Source organism: Budorcas taxicolor, chromosome 19, assembly GCF_023091745.1.
Source record: "Budorcas taxicolor isolate Tak-1 chromosome 19, Takin1.1, whole genome shotgun sequence".
NCBI classification, from domain to species: Eukaryota; Metazoa; Chordata; class Mammalia; order Artiodactyla; family Bovidae; genus Budorcas; species Budorcas taxicolor.
This window is the reverse complement of record NC_068928.1, coordinates 48,779,964-48,795,285: the sequence shown is the minus strand read 5'-3', so window position 1 is coordinate 48,795,285 and position 15,322 is coordinate 48,779,964. Positions and strand designations below refer to the sequence as shown.

The window sequence follows — 15,322 nt, the reverse complement described above, 5'->3', positions numbered from 1 at the left end:
AGCTTGTATAACTACCATACCATATCACAACCAGGAAACTGACATGGACACCATCCATAAAGCTTATGCAGATTTTACCAGCCTTATATATACTCACTGATGTGTGTGCAAGTGTGTGTGTATGAGTCTATGCAATTTTATCACTTGTGTACCTTCATGTAACTATTGTCACATTCAGTACACAGAACTACTCCATCACTATAGAACTCCCCACTTCTGTCCCTTTATTTATTTATTTTAGGTCTCACCAAGTGGCATGTGGGATCTTAGTTCACCAACCAGGGATCAACCCATACCACCCACACTGGCCTCGCAGAGTCTTAACCACTGGACCACCAGGGAAGTCCCTATACTGTCAGTTTATAACCAAGCCCCTCTCCCCACACCACCCGCCTCACCCTGCCCCTACAAAACTTTTAAAAAGAAAGAAAATATTTCACTGGGGGAAATGGCCATATCAATTTTTCTATTATAACATGCTTATTACAGCTCTCAAACTTCTGCTAGGCTATTTTTCAATTGTGGTCAATGGCAACCCACTCCAGTACTCTTGCCTGGAAAATCCCATGGACGGAGGAGCCTGGTGGGCTGCAGTCCATGGGGTCGCGAAGAGTCAGACACAACTGAGTAACTTCACTTTCACTTTTCACTTTCATGCATTGGAGAAGGAAATGGCAACCCACTCCAGCGTTCTTGCCTGGAGAATCCCAGGACAGGGGAGCCTGGTGGGCTGCCATGTATGGGGTCACACAGAGTCGGACATGACTGAAGCGACTTAGCAGCAGCAGTAGCATACACCACATAAGATTTATCCCTTTAACTATTTTAAGTGTATAGTTCAGTGGGACTAAGTAATTCACAATGCTGGGTGAGCATCACCAGCACTCATTTCCAGAAAATTTTCATCATCCCAAACAGAAACTCTAGATAAACAGTAACTCTCTCTCTATGCTTCCTCTCTCCAGCTCCTGATAACCTCTATTCTACTTCCTGTCCCTATAAATTTGCCTGTTCTGAACGTTTGCTATAAATGGAATCATACAATATTTGGCTTATATCACTTGGCAAAATGTTTTCAAGTTCCATTCATTTTAAAGCATGTGTCAGACATTTTAAAGGGATTATTTTATTGGAAAAATATCTGATAGGCTGATAAACACACCTTCCCGTGTGTTCTGTTTTTTTTTTTTAACGGAAGTTTTCCAAAGCTGTGTGATGTTGTGTGAATCACTTCATCTTTCTGAGCCTTCATTTCTTTTTTAAGTATAGTTTCATTTATTTGGGGCTGTGCTGCATCTTCGTTGCCACCAGGGCTTTTTCTCTAGTTGCAGCGAGTCAGGGCCCCTCTGCGGTTTCGATGCTCTGGCTTCTCATTGCAGAGCAGACTCTAGACATGCAGACTTCAGTAGCTGCAGCGAGTGGGCTCAGTAGTTACGGTTCCCAGGGGAGCACAGGCTCAGCAGTTGCGGCACACGGGCGCTTAGTCGCTCCATGGCGTGTGGGATCTTCCTGCATCAGGGACTGACTTCGTGTCTCCCGCATTGGCAAGTGGATTCTTTACCACTGGGCCACCAGGGCTGCCCAGGCTTCCTTTCTTTAAGTGTAACAGTAAGTGGCATATTTTATAGCTCAATGGCAAGTGTACAAAAATAAGATTGCCACCTGGTTGCGGAAGCTGCTGCTGAAGAACCATGAGAAAAAGAGAGGGTACAAACAAGTTCGAACAAAAGCCCCGTGCAAAAGATCAGGTAGCTCATGAGACAGAGCCGGCCGTTCCCTAGAGCTCCATCATTATGCGAAGCGCCTTTCATTTCGAGTCTATTTTGAGTGAGTCTCTTCCTTTCAACCGCAGGAGGTAACTAAAAGCAGTTGGGAAGTAGGTTGAGATGTCCTTTATAGACACAAGTTTGCCAAAGGAAACAAAGGGAAGAAATGCAAATTTGTGTTTCCTTTCTAGGACTTCAACAAACATTAAAAACATCCCAAGTGAAAATGTTTCAAGAATAAGGTGAAAGACATTTCTGCTTCAAAAAAAAAAAAAAAGTATACAGATGAAGCCAGACCCGCAAAACCTGCTTCATTTTCATGCCTGCAAGTTGTAAAATAATTGTTTTACTCAGGGAAAGAGGGTTAAATGAGGGTACGTGGATTTTTTTCCCCCAACTTTAAACTTTTTATTTTGTACTGCTGCTGCTGCTGCTGCTGCTAAGTCGCTTCAGTCGTGTCCGACTCTGTGCGACCCCAGAGACGGCAGCCCACCAGGCCCCCCCCTTGCCTGGGATTCTCCAGGCAAGAACACTGGAGTGGGTTGCCATTTCCTTCTCCAATGCATGAAAGTGAAAAGTGAAAGGGAAGTCGCTCAGTCGTGTCTGACTCTTCGCGACCCCGTGGTGGGATATTGCCAGTTAACAATGTTGTCGTAATTTGGGGTGAACAGTGAAGGAACTCAGCCGTACATATACGTGTATCCATTCTCCCTGAAACCCCCCTCCCATCCAGGCTGACACATGACACTGAGCGGACTTCCATGTGCTATACAGCGTGTCCTGGCTGGTTATCCACTTTAAATACAAAGGACACTTGGTTTTCTTAAATAACAACAACAGCAAACTGACTCGTGTATCTGGTGGGTTAACACTGTGTTGTATTCACATTCTTTTGAGCAATATGTTTTCTGTTCATTGTCAGAATATAAAAATATCCAAAAGTTCCCTTTTTTTCTGATTTGCAGGTATAATTTACATCTAGATGAAAAAGCTTCTTAGCATGATGAGACCCTCCCCAACCTGATGAATAACTTTTAACTCAGATCTGATTAACACACAGAAAAACTCAACCAAGAAAAGCCAAGACTTTAATTGGTTTTGCTGAATACCAGCACCTCAGCTAAAACTCTTTCAGTGATTCCTTCTAAATAAAATTGAACCAAAAGTACCCAGAGAAGCATTCATAGCTTAAAAATGAATCTTCAAATCTGTATCCAAATAGGAATCAACTATTTTCATTGTTTTGGTTGAGTTCCTTTCCTTCCCTCCTCTCTGCATCTTTCTTGATTCTTCAAAGGAAGGACAAAGACTTTCCTGGTGGTCCAGGAGCTAAGACTCCAAGCTCCCATTGCGGGGGGGCCCCAAGTTCCATCCCTTGTTGGGGAACCAGATCCTACCTGCCTTGACTAAAGATTCCACAAGCCGCCACTAAGACCAGGTGCAGCCAAATAAATATTGGGCTTTCCTGGTGGCCCAGTGGTTAAGAATCCACCCTACAATGCAAGGGATACTGGTTCCATTCCTGGTCCAGGAAGATCCCACATGCCGAGGGCAACTGAGCCTGCGCTCTGGAGCCCGCCAGCCACAGCTACTGAAGCCCAGGCACCTAGAGCCGGTGCTCCACACAAGAGAAGCCGCGGCAGTGAGTGGACTGAGCACTCCACCTAGAGAAAGCCTTGCACAGCACTGAAGCCTTGCCAGCATAGCCAAAAAGAAATAGATATTTTTTAAAAAAGAAAACCAGGGAAAGGTGCATTAAAAAGTAGACCATCTCGCTATCTTCTGAGTGGACAATCTTAGAGCCTTTCTTCCCAGTGAAAGCACTGAAACCCGTAAAGGGACCCCTAAGATTCCGTATGGTATTCTCTCCTCTCCCATTCCAAGGCATTTGCTATTTCACTTTCCACTCCAGCCCAAACATTTGGCTTATTCTTGACCGATACACATAATGGTTCTCAAATCCTAGTTCCACCTGCTGTAATGCTGGCCCCTGGGTCTCCAAGACCTTCCCTCAAACCCATCTCCTCACCCGCCAAACCCCCAAGACAATGGAAACCACCACCTTTGTCTAAACGCTAGCAGATAAAGATGTCTCTCTGACATCCCAAACTCTTAAAACATTTTCCTACTGAACCAAGGTCACTAAGGTTTTGAACACTAACATAAAAGTGATATTGATGGTCCTTCAGCTGCACTGAGATTGGCCTGCTTTCCCTAAAGAGCATGAGGAAATTTGGACCAAATTCTGAACAACCAACCCTCAAAGTTTTAATTGTTTTGTAAAGTAATTTTTCCTTTGGGAACACAGCTCTTCCAGAGTTTGGGGATTCCTTGTGTATATGCATGTTTGTAACAACATTTATAAATACTAATTCTATGTAATTCAGGGAAGAAGTCATCTACTGTTTGAGATAATGAATTTAATTTTACAGGAATTTAATCTCATTTAATTCCATAAAAAATAATTTCCTGGTATGAAAACACTATGTAAACAGCAAAATTCCAAGCCATTTTATCTCCAGTTATCAAAATTTAGATGACAAAAAGAGAAAAGATTAGTTATAGCTAACGTTTGCCATGAAGACAGCCCCCAAAATAATGTTTAGCAGAAAAATGGAAATGTTTGTGTCGAGAGCACCAACTCTCTTGCTTCTTTGCTATTGACTTCATTACTTCCTTTGTCATTAAGACAATTCATAACTTCATTTGTCATTAAGACAAAACTTAAGCAATTTATAAATCTATCTTTATACCAAAAAGGTCAACTAAAAGTTTAGGTTGAATAGAATGATGAAATTGGGACTTCCCTGGCAGTTCAGTAGTTAAGACTTTGTGCTCCCAATATAGGGGGCCTGGGTTTGATCCTTGATTGGGAAACTAAGATCCTATGTACTGCACCATGTGACCCCCCCCAAAAATAATAATTTTAAAAATGAAATTATTTTGGAGGGCTGGATAAGAAGGAGGGGTTTATTGCATTGTTTGTCTCTAATTGCATCACATTGCTTTTCTTTAATCCACACACGCACTCATACTTACTCATGGAACATGGGCATGGAGGAGAACAATTCCCAGACAGCTGAACAGGGCCCTAGTCCAAACCCACTTGGCCTTTCCCTTAGCAGCAATTCTACAAAGAAGTTCATCAGTACTGCCCCCAGACTGCCCAATTTGCCAGACCAAATACAGATTAGGGGTAGAAAAGGTTTCAGTCAGTTCAGTCCAGTTGCTCAGTCGTGTCTGACTCTTTGCAACCCCAGGAACTGCAGCACGCCAGGCTTCCCTGTCCATCACCCACTCCCGTAGTTTACTCAGACACATGTCCATCGAGTCGGTGATGCCATCCAACCATCTCATCCTCTGTCGTCCCCTTCTCCTCCCACCTTCAATCTTGCCCAGCATCAGGGTCTTTTCAAATGAGTCAGCTCTTCGAATCAGGTGGTCAAAGTATAGGAGCTTCAGCTCCAGCATCAGTCCTTCCAATGAATATTCAGGACTGATTTCCTTTAGGATGGACTGTTTGATCTCCTTGCAGTCCAAGAGACTCTCAAGAGTCTTCTCCAGCACCACAGTTCCAAAGGTTTAAGCAGCCTCAAACCTCTTCCTCGGCCCTACCCCCTCAAAGTATTGGCACAGACTAGTAAGTCAGCCTCTTCCTAGGCTGACCTGAGTGCTTATCTTTGCTTGCATCCCCTCCCAGCCTTCCCTGTGAATTGGGTCATAAAGCCAGTCTCTTTTGTCCTCATTCTGATCCTGATGTAATTTATTCTATAATCTAATACAGTCCTTCATCCTTTTCCTCCCTTTGTGTTCCTTCTCTTCTTTCTCTGTGCCTGTTACGTAGCAGACACTACGGTAGCACAGGCAACACAAAGGGGAGCAAAAATAAATCTGATCTCTCACCTTATAGTTCAGTGGAAAAGATATATAGTACTTACAATTCACACAAACAAATGTGACACTGCTACTCGATACAGAGTCCATGAAGGAAAGTTACATCATTCTAGAAGAGCAGAGAATTCAGGAAAGAGGACTGAGATGTGGAGACGGAGACGTGAAAGGTGAGTGGCAGTTAGCTGATTTAGGAGGAGCTAAAAGCATTCCCAGCGAAAGAAAGAGTATGTACAAAGCCCCTGAGGTGAGAGAGGACATGCATGCCTGCGTGCTCAACCGTGTTCAACTCTTTTCAACCCTGTGGACTGTAGCCCACCAGGCTCCTCTGTCCGTGAGATTCTCCAGGCAAGAATACTGGAGGGGTTGCCCTGTCCTCTTCCAGGGGATCTTCCTGACCCAGGGATCCAACCCATGTCTCCCACGTCTCCTGCATTGTCAGGCAGATTCTTTACCACTCAGCCACCAGGGAACGTCGGGAGAGGGCATAGCCTGTTCCAAAACAATGTAGCTTGAGTCAGAGAACAAGGGATATTTGATGAGAGGTGATGCCCAGAGTCAGATCTTACAAAGCCCTTGTGGGTAGGGTTGCCAGATTTAGCAAATAAAAATACAGGATGCCAGGTTGAACTTAATTTCATATAAGCAATGAATAATTGCATGGGATATATCTACACTAAAAAGTCATGTGTTATCTGAAATTTAAATTTAACTGGGCATGTTGTGTCTTATTTGGCAACCCTACTTGTGGGTCAGGTAAGGATTTGATCTGGTTCATCCTGAGACCAAGGTATTAAAATATTAAAGGATGTTAAGCAGGGAGTGGCGTAATCAGATTCAAACTTTGAATAGATCATACTGGCTACAGATTGGAAGGGGGCAAGTGGAGAACCAGGTGACAAGCAGGCAGTTACAGAGGCCGAGTAAGAGGGACTTGGACTTGGGTGGTGGTGGAGGAGAGAGGTGGGCAATTGGAGGATTTTTTTTTTTTAATTTCTTAGTTTTAATTTCAAATCTGGTCATTATTTTGTTATTGTCTTTAAAATATGTATTTATTTATTTGGCTGTGCCAGGTCTTGGTTGCCGAAAGCAGGATCTTCAGTTTTGACGTATGGAATCTAGTTCCCTGACCAAGGACCAAACCTGGGGCTCTGTATTGGGAGGGCAAAGCCTTAGCCACTAGACCACCAGGAAAGTCCCTGAAGTGATTTTGAGAAGATAAGTCAGTAGCACTTGGGACCTACTCCGTCCCACTGCGTTAGACACCTTCCAAGTGCCAGTGAGGCCCAAATCCACATCTCCAAGCTGAGCGTCTGCCAGGAATTCCAGGCTCAGATGCACTACCAACTTAGTTGGCATCTCCTACTGAACACAGTCAAAATAGAACTCTGTCTCTGCCTCCCCAAACCGCTCCCTGTGAAACTGACTCCCCTGCCCACCCTCCCCCATGTCAGTAAAGAACACCCCACATCACCTGGTCCTTCAAGGCAGACATGCCCTTAGTTCCTCTCTTCCTCTCGCTCAATCCAACCTCCATCCTGTTGACTCTACCCATTAAATCTCATTCTGAACTGGCCCATTTTTTTCTATCTCCACTGTTATCACTCACCACAAACCACCATCTTTTGCATCTAGAAGACTGCCAGAGCCTCAAAACTGCTATTTCTCTTTCTACTTTTATTCACCTCTAAACCATTCTCCTCTTGGGAGCAAGGATGATCTTTTCAAAACAGAAATCAGACCTTAGGTTAAAACCCTTCACTGACTTCTTAATACATTTAGAATATACCAACTCCTCATCTAGCCTACAGAGAGCCCTACAAGATCAAAGATCCCTGCCTTTCTCAGCCTCATCATCTTTCATTCTTTCCCTCACCTGACCCCTTCTTGTCTATCAACTCTCACTGGAAAGATCTCATCTTTAGAGAGACTTAAACGATTTGGCTGCGCCAGGGTTTAGTTGTGGCACAAGGGCTCTGTAGTTGAGAGTGGGCTTAGTTGCCCTGTAGCAGTTCCCTAACCAGGGATTGACCTGTGTCCTCTGCATTGCAAGGTGGATTCTTAACCACTGGACCACGAGGGAAGTCCTTGGAAATGTCTCGTCTTTCAGGGGACTTTTCTTGAGGGGATTGTCTCCTATCACTAGATTGCGAGCTTTCTGAGAATAGGAACTTCCCCTGTCTCCTTCACTGCAAAATACACAGTTCCTAGACACGCATCAGGCTTCCCAGGTGGCTCAGTGGGTAAAGAATCTGCCTGCAATGCAGGAGATGCTGGAGACACAGGTTCGATCTCTGGGTCAATCCCCTAGAAGAGGGCATGGCAACCCACTCCAGTATTCTTGCCTGGAGAATCCCATGGACGGAGGAGCTCAGCGGGCTACAGTCCACAGGGCTGCAAAGAGTTGGACACAGCTGAAACAACTGAGCATGCAGGCACTCAGGCACTTATCAGTACTTGGGAAATAAATAAATGCATTGGAGCAGTTTGGATCTTCGAGACAAGGGATAGGAAGTATCAGTGGTATCCAGCCAGATCTGAAGCTCTGTCCTGCTCCTGCTTCACCCTCATCCCCACCCCAGTGCCTGGAAACTACATCTGGTGACCAGACTTTTCTTGGACTGTTTATTCATCACCTGCCAGTACTCCCTTTTCCAGAGCTCTGGTCACTGGTCAGGGCTTCTCAGACTTCAGCTTGGACCCCTGGCGATGACAAGTTGCCCAAACTCTTCCTGAAGATTGTCAGGTTCTGTGAACACTTGACTCTGTTCACCTATCTGAAACCCCTCAACCCAGGTCTTCTCTCCCACTTCCCTATCCTGTTACAATTAAATCACAAGTGCTGGCTTGACCCCAAATTCCAAACACACCCACTGGGGGTTTGGCATTCACAGGGAGGGCGCTAGCATGAAATTGAAATGTACACAGATTATGAGAAAAGAGTATAGATTCTTCCTTTATCTCTGATATTTGCTGTGAGAAACATCTTCAGAGGTGCCTGCCTGAGTGCCACTCATATTGTCCAGTTCATGTCTGTGGTCTTAACATTTACCGCAAAGACATTCTGAGATTCTAAAACTGGAAAACAGATCTCAGGATATCTTAGACCTTGACTTAAGAACCATTACAGCTTCCATATAACACTGGAGATTTGGTAGAATATATCTATTACCATCCATCCTGCTCCCAGAATGGCGCTTCTAGAAATATTCCTTTGGCAAAGCACTTACTATATCCCACTCATGCAATGCACAAGTCATCAACTGTCAACCTTCCATGAAAAATCTATAATGAGTAACATCCTCCCTTTTGAATATGGGCAGGCATCCCTACTGTATAATTAGATTTATTCATTGTATATTTATCACCTGATTCTATTCTAGGAATCGAATGTGAGAGGCGATATTTTCCCCCAGCCTTCATAGCTAGGCAGCCAAGCAGCATAAACATGACAAGCAATCCAGACAGAATGAACATCCACAGCTCACATAAAAATGTACACGGTCACAGCTGCCTTTGAAGACCAACTCTTAAACATCTCTAACCAGAGATGGAAAGCCTGCCTTGTTCTTGCTCATTGACTTTGATTGATTCATCTTGGAAGAGGAATGCTTTGACCCGTTCTTATCTTAAGCTAGGTTGCAAAAGACTCCTAGTTCATTCATTATAGCTGGTGTCCTTCCCAAAAGGACCACGATCTCCTTTAACTGCTTACCAAACTTGGACTCAAATTTACGGACAAACATGCCAGGGCAGTTCTGGGTTTCTCAATCTGTTAAGTCTTACTTTATCCTAACGGGTCAGGTGCACGTCCCATTTATTACAACAGCTTGCCATGTAAGTGTGATTTATTCAACAAGCATATATGAAACTCTTTATACGGATCAGACACAATGGCTGGTGCCATGAATACAAAGATGTAAAGTGATTCATTTCAATCAAATGGCACATTTTTATTGATTGTCTACAAAGTGCTAGGAAATGGGGATGCATAAGGAAATAGGACAGGCAGGGCCCCTCTACCCTCAAGAAACTTATGATACAGTGGGAAAGCTTAGGTGAGTGAGCAAACAGATGAAACAGGTAAGTTCAGTTCAGGTGCTCAGTCCTGTCCGACTCTTTGCCACCCCATGGACTGCAGCACACTAGGCTCCTCTGTCCATGGAATTTTCCAGGAAAGAGTACTGGAGTGGGTTCCCATTTCCTTTTCCAGGGGAGAAGCCAGGGATCAAACTCTGGTCTCCCACATTGTAGGCAGACACTTCACCACCTGAGCCACCAGGGAAGCCCAACTCTTACTAAGCCAGACATTCAAGAGATTTGCAGAAGGGTAAAACAATGTCCCTCTTCTCACTAAATTGTTTTTTCAAATTATTTTTTCATAAAAATATTACTTATGTTAACATGTAATGAATTTATTATTATTTGCCTGGTGGCTCAGATGGTAAAGAATCTGCCTGCAATTCAGGAGACCTGGGTTCAACCCCTGGGTTGGGAAGATCCCCTGGAGAAGGGAACAGCTACCCACTCCAGTATTCTGGCCTGGAGAATTCCATAGCCTCTGTAGTCCATGGGGTCGCAAAGAGTCGGACACGACTGAATGACTTTCACACACACAGAAATAAATACATATTTCATAATTCCTCACCTTTAACTTCTAATATAGTAAATATCAACATATATACCCCATTAAATAGAAGTTTTTTGTAATCCTCAGTCATTTCTAGGAGTGTAGAGGGAATCCTGAAATCACAAAGTTTGAGAATCCCTGTTTTAAAGCCTTCAAGGTGAAGATGAGGGAGAGTACAAATACAAAAGAATGAGTAAACTTGTGCTCTTAATTCATTAGTCCCACAAATATTTATGGGACAGGCACTATGCCAGACACTAGTGATAGGTCTAGAGTCCCTTCAAAGAAATACATATAATGGGGGAATATATAAGTCACTGGGACAAGTTCTGAACGTTTCAATCACACTGGTGTCTTAATCAGACATTTAAATCCAGTCTCAGAGGGTCAGAGAAGATTTCCTGGAGGAGGAGGTGTCTAGGCTGGCATCTCAAACATGGGTAGTGGGTGCAAAACACAGTTCAGTAGAGAGACTGATTTTGTTGTTTTTGTTTAGTAGCTAAGTCGTGTCCAACTCTTTTGAGATACACTGGAGTGAGTTGCCATTTCTTTCTCCAGGGGATCTTCCCAACTCAGGGATCGAACATGAGTCTCCTACTTGTGAGGCAGATTCTTTATCATTGAGCCACCAAGGAAGCTGAGAGAGGCTTGGAGGAAAAGAAAGGTTTCAGAGAGGCCAGGATATCTATGCTGAATCTTACTGTCTTTCTTTTCCAAATAACAAAGGGGCCACAAATTCAATGTCAACCACATTAGCCATTTGGAAACATAAAAGACCTATTGATCTTATTAAGAATTTACACCCTGGTGAAGGAAATGGCAACCCACTCCAGTATTCTTGCCTTGGAAATTCCATAGACAGAAGAGCCTGGCAGGCCTTCTCATCCTCTGTTGCCTCCTTCACCTTAAAAAATTTTTTTTACAATAAAGATTTCCCTGCTGGTCCAGTGGTTAGGATTCCCAATGCAGGGGACATGCGTTTGATCCCGGGTTGGGGAACTAAGACCCCACATGCTTCATGGCTCAACAGTTCAGTTCAGTCGCTCAGCCGTGTCTGACTCTTTGAGGCTCCATGGACTGCAGCACACCAGGCCTCCCTTTCCATCACTAACTCCCAGAGTTTACTGAAACTCATGTCCATTGAGTCGGTGATGCCGTCCAACCATCTCATCCTCTGTCATTCCCTTCTCTTCCCACTTTCAATCTTTCCCAGCATCAGGGTCTTTTCAAATGAGTCAGTTCTTCACATCAGGTGGCCAAAATATTGGAGTTTCAGCTTCAGTATTAGTCCTTCCAATTAATATTCGGCACTGATTTCCTTTAGGATGGACTGGTTGGATCTCCTTGCAGTCCAAGGGACTCTCAAGAGTCTTCTCCAGCACTGCAGTTCAAAAGCATCAATTCTTCTGCACTCAGCTTTCTTAATAGTTCAACTCTTACATCCACACATGACTACTGGAAAAACCATAGCTTTGACTAGGTGGACCTTTGTTGGCAAAGTAATATCTCTGCTTTTTAATATGCTATCTAGGTGGGTCATAACTTTCCTTCCAAGGAGCAAACGTCTTTTAATTTCATGGTTGCAGTCACCATCTGCAGTGATTCTGGAGCCCAAGAAAATAAAGTCTGTCACTGTTTCCCTATCTATTTGCCATGAAGTGATGGGACCGGATGCCATGATCTTAGTTTTCTGAATGTTGAGTTTTAAGCCAATTTTTTCACTCTCCTCTTTCACTCTCATCAAGAGGCTCCTTAGTTCTTCTTCGCTTTTTGCCATAAGGGTGGTGTCATCTGCATGTCTGAGGTTATTGATATTTCTCCTGGCAATCTTGATTCCAGCTTGTACTTCTTCCAGCCCAGCGTTTCTCATGATGTACTCTGTATAGAAGTTAAATAAGCAGGCTGACAATATACAGCCTTGACATACTCCTTTCCTGATTTGTAACCAGTCTGTTGTCCCATGTCTTGTTCTAACTGTTGCTTCTTAACCTGCATACAGATTTGACAGGAGGCAGGTCAGGTGGTCTGGTATTCCCATCTCTTGAAGAATTTTCCTCTTGTGATCCACACAAAGGCTTTGACATAGTCAATAAAGCAGAAGTAGATGTTTTTCTGGAACTCTCTTGCTTTTTCGATGATCCCATGGATGTTGGCAATTTGACCTCTGGTTCCTCTGCCTTTTCTAAAACCAGCTTGAAGTTCTGGAAGTTCATGGTTCACATACTGTTGAAGCCTGGCTTGGAGAATTTTGAGCAATACTTCGCTAGCATGTGAGATGAGTGCAATTGTGCTGCAGTTTGAACATTCTTTCTTTGGGATTGGAATGAAAACTGACCTTTTCCAGTACTGTGGCCCCTGCTGAGTTTTCCAAATTTGCTGGCATATTGAGGGCAGCACTTTCACAGCATCATCTTTTAGAATTTGAAATAGCTCAACTGGAATTCTATCACCTCCACTAGCTTTGTTCATAGTGATGCTTTCTAAGGCCCACTTGACTTCACATTGCAGGATGTCTGGCTTTAGGTGAGTGATCACACCATCGTAGTTATCTGGGTCATGAAGTTCTTTTCTGTACAAGTTCTTCTGTGTATTCTTGCCACCTCTTCTTAGTATCTTCTGCTTCTGTTAGGTCCATACCATGTCTATCCTGTATTGAGCCCATCTTTGCATGAAATATTCCCTTGGTAGCTCTGATTTTCTTGAAGAGATATCTAGTCTTTCCCATTCTATTATTTTCCTTTATTTCTTTGCACTGATCCCTGAGGAAGGCTTTCTTATCTCTCCTTGCTATTCTTTGGAACTCTGCATTCAGATGGGTATATCTTTCCTTTTCTCCTTTGCCTTTCGCTTCTCTTCACAGCTATCTGTAAGGCCTCCTCAGATAACCATTTTGCCTTTTTGCATTTCTTTTTCTTGGGGGTGGTCTTGATCCCTGCCTCCTGTACAATGTCAGGAACCTCAGTCCATAGTTCTTCAGGCACTCTGTCTATCAGATCTAATCCCTTGAATCTATTTCTCACTTCCACTGTATAATCATAAGGGATTTGATTTAGGTCATACCTGAATGGGCTAGTGTTTTCCCTAGTTTCTTCAATTTAAGTCTGAACTTGGTAATAAGGAGTTCATGATCTGAGACACAGTCAGCTCCCAGTCTTGTTTTTGCTGACTATATAGAGCTTCTTCATCTTTGGCTGCAAAGAATATAATCAATCTGATTTCTGTATTGACCATCTGGTGATGTCCATGTGTAGAGTCTTCTCTTGTGTTGTGGAAGAGAGTGTTTGCTATGACCAGTGCATTCTCTTGGCAAAACTCTATTAGCCTTTGCCCTGCTACATTCTGTACTCCAAGGCCAAATTTGCCTCTTACTCCAGGTATTTCTTGACTTTCTACTTTTGTATGGCTCAACAACAACAGAAAGGATTTACAGTAGCGGAGTTCCCTGGTTGCCTAGTGGTTAGGATTCTGGGCTTTCACTGCAATGGCCCGGGTTGGATCTCTGGTGGGGGAACTGAGATCCCACAAGCACAGCCAAAAAGAAAAAAATTTATGGTAGGTATTTAATTCTTTCATGATAACTGCATTGGGCTTCCCTGATAGCTCAGTTGGTAAAGAATCTGCTTGCAGTGCAGGAGACCCCAGTTCAGGAAGATACCCTGGAAAAGGTAAACCCACTCCAGTATTCTTGAGCTTCCCTGGTGGCTCAGCTAGTAAAGAATCCGCTGCAATGTGGGAGACCTAGGTTTGATCCTTGGGTTGGGAAGATCCCCTGGAGAAGGGAGAGGTTACCCACTCCAGTATTCTGACCTGAGAATTCCATGGACACTCCATGGGATCGCAAAGAGTTGGACACTACGGAGCGATTTTCACTTTTTTTTTTTTTTTTTTTGATAGCTGCATAGTCTCCTTTCTCCTATGTTGTAATGCTGTGACCATAAGCAAACACACACAAGGGATGATCTCTGTGGATGCTTAATCTAAACTGATGTGGAGGCATTTTGCCCTGTGTTGGAGCACATGGAACATATTTCAATAATTGCCTGTTTAGATGGTTTCTCCCTAAGAACATACACACTTCTCTTTTCTGAGTTTTTGTGATACGTTATTGACTGAATCAGTCATGTTCATCTTAAAAATCTCTCCCGGAAATGGTCTTTTTCCCCAAAAAATTGCCCAGCGGAACCTTTCACATCACCTGCTTCATCAGACAAGTTTGAATTTCTTATAAGCTGGAGAGATTTCTACATGGGTGCTCAGAGAAACAGGGGAGACAGACAACATAGGAGGCCCAAAAGGCTGCAGAGACTCGACCTCTGTGGCCATTTCTGAGAAGTGGCGGGACTTAAGCATTTTTTTTCAGCTAGGTGCAGCATGTAGTCGTGGCCGAGTGGTTAAGGCGATGGACTAGAAATCCATTGGGGTTTCCCCGCGCAGGTTCGAATCCTGCCGACTACGGCACATTTCTCTATTGAGACATAGCCAGTTGAGGGAGAATGCTGTCTCTGTCTCCTTAGACAAACTGGATTGTTCTCCAGCCTGGCTCTGTGTTTGATGTTGAAAGCCTCCACGAGCACCGATTGCGCTCTTTATTTCAGGGATTCCCAGGTGGTGCAGTGTGAAAGCACTTGCTTGCCAATAAGGAGTGACATAGAGGCCACGGGATTGATCCCTGGGTCAGGAAGATTCCCCTGAAGGAGGAAGTGGCAACCCACTCCAGTGTTCTTGTTCAGGAGCCTGGCTCCCAAAAAAGTGGGATACACTGAGCACGATGCCACGGCACGTTAGCCATAGTTAATCTGCACAGAAAAATATTTTTCTTTGCAGACACCGTTCCATGAAGCCGTGGTAGGAATTCCTAGAGAGTTCACTTCCACTAAAAAGATTTACTTTATTTATATTCCGCCACTTGCCACGCCTACCCTTCAGTCCCTCAAGCACGAGGCTCGGCGGATTAAGTTCCTAACAGGTAAGACCTCCCCGCCCCGCCTAGCGTTTCCCTTTCAGAGCAGTACATCCGGGACTCGGTGGCGTGGCC

General features: G+C 43.9%; 1 non-coding gene across 1 annotated transcript; it reads left to right on the top strand.

Moving 5' to 3' along the window:
- Nucleotides 1–14,660: 14,660 nt before the first annotated feature.
- TRNAS-AGA (transfer RNA serine (anticodon AGA)) lies at nt 14,661–14,742 on the top strand. Its single transcript has one exon. It is a non-coding gene; the product is annotated as a tRNA-Ser (tRNA).
- The last annotated feature ends 580 nt before the right edge of the window (nt 14,743–15,322 follow it).